Raw genomic sequence first — 6179 nt, forward strand, 5'->3', positions numbered from 1 at the left:
GGGCCTTAAAATGAGTTACTCTGACCTCCTGAAGCCATCCCAGTGGTTTGCAATGTGTTACTGTGTACACAGAGCTGTGCTGGAGGTTCCTCCCAGTTTGTAAACAAACTCTGACACAGCATCCAATTGACGCAAAGCTCGTGTGTGCCCGAGATGACGTCATGCCCTCGTTCGCTCTCAACTCGCCCACGCCCTCTCTCCACCCACTAGCCCGCCCATTCATTTGAAAACTCTATAAATACCAGCAGAACACCACATATGTACTGGTTCAATGTCTGAGGGAACATTTTCCGGACAAATGCTTTCACAATCTGGGACAATACAGAGCAAGTTATGGCTAACACCTGACGCTGAAGTCTGGATCAATACCACCAAGCCTCCTGAACAAGTAAGTCATGAAAAGCTTCCAGTCTGTATTACAGTGTCATGGCTAACTAGTATTAGCCTGCAGTATTAGCTGTGAAGTGGGGAAAAAACATACATTAGCCAAGAAAGCTACACTGTACCAAAAGCAATAGCCATACTCTGTCTTAGGTTTTCTTGGGAAATCGACTGTAAAATATAACCATGGTCTTTTGAACTTACATATACATCAAGCATGAGCACAATTTACTAAATGGTTTCGATGGAAATGAAACCTTGACGACCGGGCGAGCGGCTATGTTAGCCCACCTGCAGTCAAATAACACAGGCATCCAGCTAGCTAGCTAACAAGGAATGTGATGTTGACAATTATTCTATTACACGCCAATTTAACAAGACCAAATTGCTCAACATTTCGTTGGTTGACCAAGGAGGGTCCTGTGGTTGAAAACAGGGCATTTTAAACGTTGTTGGTGAAAACACGATTTATTAGGAAACCCTTTTTGTTGGCTGTGGTGGTGCGGTACATATTCATTTCGATTCCCAGACTGTCGCTCCCAACCCCAATCGCTCCCCGGTCGGCACGCTCCCACTAGCCAGACTATCGAGCCCACCGCCATATAACGGAGCTAGTTATCTTTTTGATGTTAGTTTTTTTTGTTTATAACCCTAAACTTAACCCTACACCTAACCCTAACTCTAAACCTAATCCTAAATTGCTTGTATGTGGCAGTGATAATACGTGAAATATAATCGGGTGGGATCGAACGTCTGGGAGTGATAAAACCACCTGGGGCTACACGTCCCGGAGTGATCTCCGTTGGGAGTGTCCATCTGCCACCGTTCATTTTCATGGAGACTGGTTGTTCGTAGTTTCACCTAGGGATGTTATAACTTGAGCTAACATGTGTTCGAACTAACCGTATGTTTGGAAAGCCCAGTTGTGACTACACACCAAACTCATAACATAGCATATTGACCAGGCAAGCCTTTGATTCGATTTGGTCACCTAACTATACCTAGTGTAGAGCGACTGGCCACTGCATTGAAACGTAGGCTTCAATGGGTTCAAAGGGTTCTATTACGGTAATTACTCAGTGTGCGTGGCTGCACGAACTCAGCTGACACATCCAACACAGACTTCAAGCAGTTGATACAGGCTGCTATTTAGTGGTTGTGACGGCATTTGATTGCGTTTTTGTTTTCATCATATAACAAATTTGGCGTAACCTCTGGTAGGTACACAGAATACAGCAGTCGGATCACTTGTCTAGCTTACCTTGCTCCAGTGCAGGCAGCTGTGGAGTTACGTGTGAGTAGCTATGCAACCTGCTCCCACTGTCTGTCATTTTTTCATTCCTATCCGTGAATAGCTTGGAAAGCCAGATGCAGTCGAATATTGGGTTTATGTTTCCTTGACATTTATGTCTCTGTTCTGACTCAGACAATTTTCTTGTATAGAATTTGAGAGGCTTATTGTGGATCATGGAAAGTTATATTCTGTATTTTTTCCTAATGGCCGCAATTCTCATCTTCAGAAGTTCCTGTTACAGACGGTCATGATGAGTAGAAGAAGGCAACATGATGAAGCAAAACTCCATCACCACTACGTTGGAGTCTTCCCATTCAGTCATCATCCAATTTGCTTCAAAGAATCACATACAAGCAGGTATCTGTAATTTGAGTGCTCTGGATCTTCACCTTTTTCCTTGGTGCTCATCAGTGTAGGGGCTCTCAAACTTGGTCCAGGTAGACAGATGCAGAGGCACTAAAGGTTGCAATTTATACGCCCTGAAGGCCATAAGGGCCGAAACGCGTAAGCATTGTAGCCAAATAAAAAAGTAAAAAAAATGCAACCTTGAGTGCCTCAGCATCTGTCTAACTGGAACAAGTTGCTGCAAAGAATGTTGTCTTTCCTTATATGCTGTGTAGGTGAGAAGATGGATCTTGTTGTTCTAGCGCCTGATTTTTTGTTTTTCTTTTTTATAGCAGGATTACACTAAATGGCAAAACGTGTAGGCCTACCTTGTTTCCTTTCCACTATCCAAACTCCCATCCTCCTTTGTGCTTGTGACCTTGTAAAATATGATGTGGTATGCTGATAGATGGGCAATTAAACAACTCACAAAATATCAATTCAAATGTCATTTTCTGATTAGTTGTTGTGCATAGCAGGGAAACTTATTTTCTCCATGGATGCTAGGTAGGTTGTTGGGCCACAAGCCCAAGTAGAAGACATGAGTTTGGATAATGGAGTGGATACCTTGACTATGCCCCCTGAAAACACTCTTCTGTTGAGATGTCTATATTTGCTTTACAAGGCAATGTCACACACACACACACACACGGTTTCAGGTGATACTTGACTTGATGTAATTATTATAACTATACAATACAATTCATGGCATTAGTATGAAATGGCTCTTGCAGTGTTTTAGGAAGGAACCCTTCATATCCTTTCCAATGACAATAACGAGGTTTGTCTTTGAAACTGGCTAACCCTCACCATCTTGACCAACTGAAAAATAAGAGGGGACACTCTGTTCACACATTGTCTTTTGTACTTGCAGACGCTTCTTACAGATGGCTGTCCTCTAGAATGAAAATGCACACCAACCACCGGCAAACATCAAAAGCTAATCCAACCTTTGGTAAGATTTGAAAAGAATTCAGTTAAACTAATTCTGACATAACATTTTAATAGTGTTACTTCAATAATTCCAAAATGACATAGCATTCTGAACAATATTTTGCTTGTCCTGTAGGCTTTGTGTGGAAAGGTCTTCGGAAACCCTGTGACTGATGCAATGTTGGTGCCCTAGAAGACAAGTCAGCACAGTTCAGACGAGCCAGCCAGAGGAGGTCACCGCCAGCCTTGTATCGAGGTTCCAGCGTCTTCATCGGGGAACTCGGCATGGATATGCAAGACGACACTCGAATCACTGATGGACAAATGCCTGAAACGGCTGGAAAAATAGAAAAGATGGTTACAGAGACTGTTATTGCTGTTCTTCTTTCAGTACAATATTTGCCTTCCATAAAATATTCACATGTTCCAATTTAATATTCTTGATGCTGTTGTAAATAAAATTTGCACACTGTCTTCACACTGTCTGCATAATTGAATTGGCCGCTTATGGTGATCTTGAACTCTGTACAAAAAGTTCCAGCATGCGTTGTGGCTCTCCTGCCTTCTCTCCAAGTTATAGTGATCTGATAAAGATAAGACATGGCGCAAGTTTGCTCTTATATGCACAGATGGTGTCAAATGAAAGTAATGCGACCTGAGCTAGGCAGCATAATGTTATCTCTTTCTGTGGGCATTGTCTCAGTTTCCACACTAGCATCTAACCTTATTACAAAAAAAAGCAGTTTTCTGACACTGATAGCCAGGTTACTCTCAGGTAAACATGAGATGATGCAATTTTCACAATGGAAACTTAACTGGCAACTATGGATAAATATGTCAACAGAGCATGGACTATTTCACCATTGTATACAACAGTGTTTCCAAACCAGGGGTACGTGGAAAATGTGATACTAACAAATGTATGGAGTGCACTCACATTGGTATAGAGGATTATATAGAGCAGGGATGGGCAACTGGAGGACCAGGGGCCACATGCGGCCCGCCTCCTTACTAAGTGCGGCCCATAGATAAGCCATACTTATAAATTATAATGAACAATCTGTTAAAATTACACTGTTGGCTGACAGAGAACACTCATTGCTTCCAAACTTTTTCGGCGGCCACTGAGCAACCAACTGCACCTTGAATCTGCAAGCTGCAGTCAGATCCGCAGTCATCTGGCCCTCCAATGTTCACAATGAAAAAAATGTGGCCCTCCTTCATGAGAGTTGCCCACCCCTGATATAGAGCATGAAGGAGGGGGTACTCATGATATGACTAAATTAATTAGGGGGTACACAGGGCAAAAAAGGTTGGGGATCACTGGAATACAAGACATAATGGATGCATTTTTAGAATGCCATGTAGGCTATTGGACAAAGGAAAGCTGGCTATTCTCCAGCACAGACAGTGCACAGGGTGCTGTTCAAATGCAGCCAAGTTGTATGTAGACACATTTTATGATCAGCCGATGGTGAGGAAGTGCATACATCATAACTAGTATAGAGTACCCTTTTGTCATGTAATACACCACCCTCCTCAAACAGATTTGTGATGCATGATAAGCATTGCAGTGGTGAAACAGAACAATGTTGTAAACAAAGGTGTAAAAAGTCTACTATAACCTGACAACTACCCCCTCGTTCATTTATAACATTGTTACCACATTTGTGTTGCATCATAACATTACAAAGGGGAAGGACTTGCAATTGCATGCTAACCATCCACACTGAGAACGTTGCTGGGTTTAGAGACAGTTGCGATGCCAGTAACGTGCATCACACACGCATCAAATGGGGTTGTTTGCTCATAAGTTAAAAAAAATAATATTATAATTTATGATGGTGACTTGCCAGGTCATTGCGTGGTGAATGATTGCTGCTGTAATTACAAACTCACTAGCAAGCAACAGTGCTCAGAACTACCCATTCAACAAATTGAAATTGCAGACATAACATTTCAAACTCACCCTTCTGAGGCATCCTGCGCTGAAGCCCATGAGCAGGTAGGCAATAGTATGTTTCATCTTTGGGTCAAAACAAGCGAGAGTAAGTTCCATCAGGTGCTGGACATGCCATTGCTAACTAGGGCAAATTGCTAACTCTAGGTAACAGCTAACCTGCCGTACCACCACCACAACACAGCTTTAGCCCGCGGCTCCGCCCCTGCTCATCAACGACACTCCCCCTCCTGCCCCCCTCCCCCTCCTGTTGCATATCATTACCAGATCGACGCACTGGGAGAGGAGACTTTTCACCAAAGAGGCCTAAATGGCGCATTTCAGCATTATTTTGATAAAAATTGCGGATATAGCATCCTGACACCCCCGCAAACCCATACAAAGCACCAAAGGACCATGTAAATTTCATGCCATGGGAACTTTAACAAACCATTAACAGCCTAAAAATACCACCCTTTGGAGAGTTTGCTTTCTCATTTTACAGTCTGTGTAATATAATGTAATGTAGTTTTTTATTTTTTCATTTTTTTTCTGCAGTTCTGTGTTTTTATTGTCTCCTCGTGACTGTTAACATTTAATATCTGTGGCCAAAGACAGTCATTTAAAAGCAATACCGTACCGAGTGCTGTTATGGGCTTGTGAGCACTCCCATACCATCGTCAGGGGCAGGGTCGGACTAACGCACAGGCTAGATATGGCTGCAGCCTAGGGGCCCCCACCACAGGCTAGATATGGCTGCAGCCTAGGGCCCCCCACCACTGGCTAGATATGGCTGCAGCCTAGGGGCCCCCACCACAGGCTAGATATGAAGAGTTCAGATTCAAAACCCCCTAACTCCATTTCTGAAGACCTGCACTTTTACATTTTTAGAGAACCCCGTTGTTGGTTTGGTTTATATTCATGTACTTGATAATACCTATAAATTGTTACATTACATAAATACAATAAAAAAAATATGCAATTTTGATAGCTTTGTATTAAATAAAAAATGAATTAAAATTATTTTCTGAAAAGGCACTTAGGGGGTTTTGCATCTGAACTCTTCATATGGCTGCAGCCTAGGGGCCCCCACCACAGGCTAGATATGGATGCAGCCTAGGGGCCCCCACCACAGGCTAGATATGGCTGCAGCCTAGGGGCCCCCACCAAACATTGCAGAATTGACGAGATGCAATGTGGAAACTTTCCTCTATTATGTTGAGTACAGTTGGTAGACATGTTATTCTG

At 42.8% G+C, this 6179-nt stretch overlaps 1 long non-coding RNA gene across 2 annotated transcripts; it reads left to right on the forward strand.

Moving 5' to 3' along the window:
• Window positions 1-208: 208 nt before the first annotated feature.
• Window positions 209-3232, forward strand: LOC134469929 (uncharacterized). Of its 2 annotated transcripts, XR_010039094.1 has the most exons (4): window positions 209-388; window positions 1902-2032; window positions 2934-3014; window positions 3129-3232. It is a non-coding gene; the product is annotated as an uncharacterized LOC134469929 (long non-coding RNA). The 2 variants fall into 2 exon arrangements; XR_010039093.1 differs by lacking the exon at window positions 209-388 and having other exon boundaries at window positions 502-2032.
• The last annotated feature ends 2947 nt before the right edge of the window (window positions 3233-6179 follow it).

Source organism: Engraulis encrasicolus, chromosome 19 (genome assembly GCF_034702125.1).
Source record: "Engraulis encrasicolus isolate BLACKSEA-1 chromosome 19, IST_EnEncr_1.0, whole genome shotgun sequence".
Taxonomy (NCBI): Eukaryota; Metazoa; Chordata; class Actinopteri; order Clupeiformes; family Engraulidae; genus Engraulis; species Engraulis encrasicolus.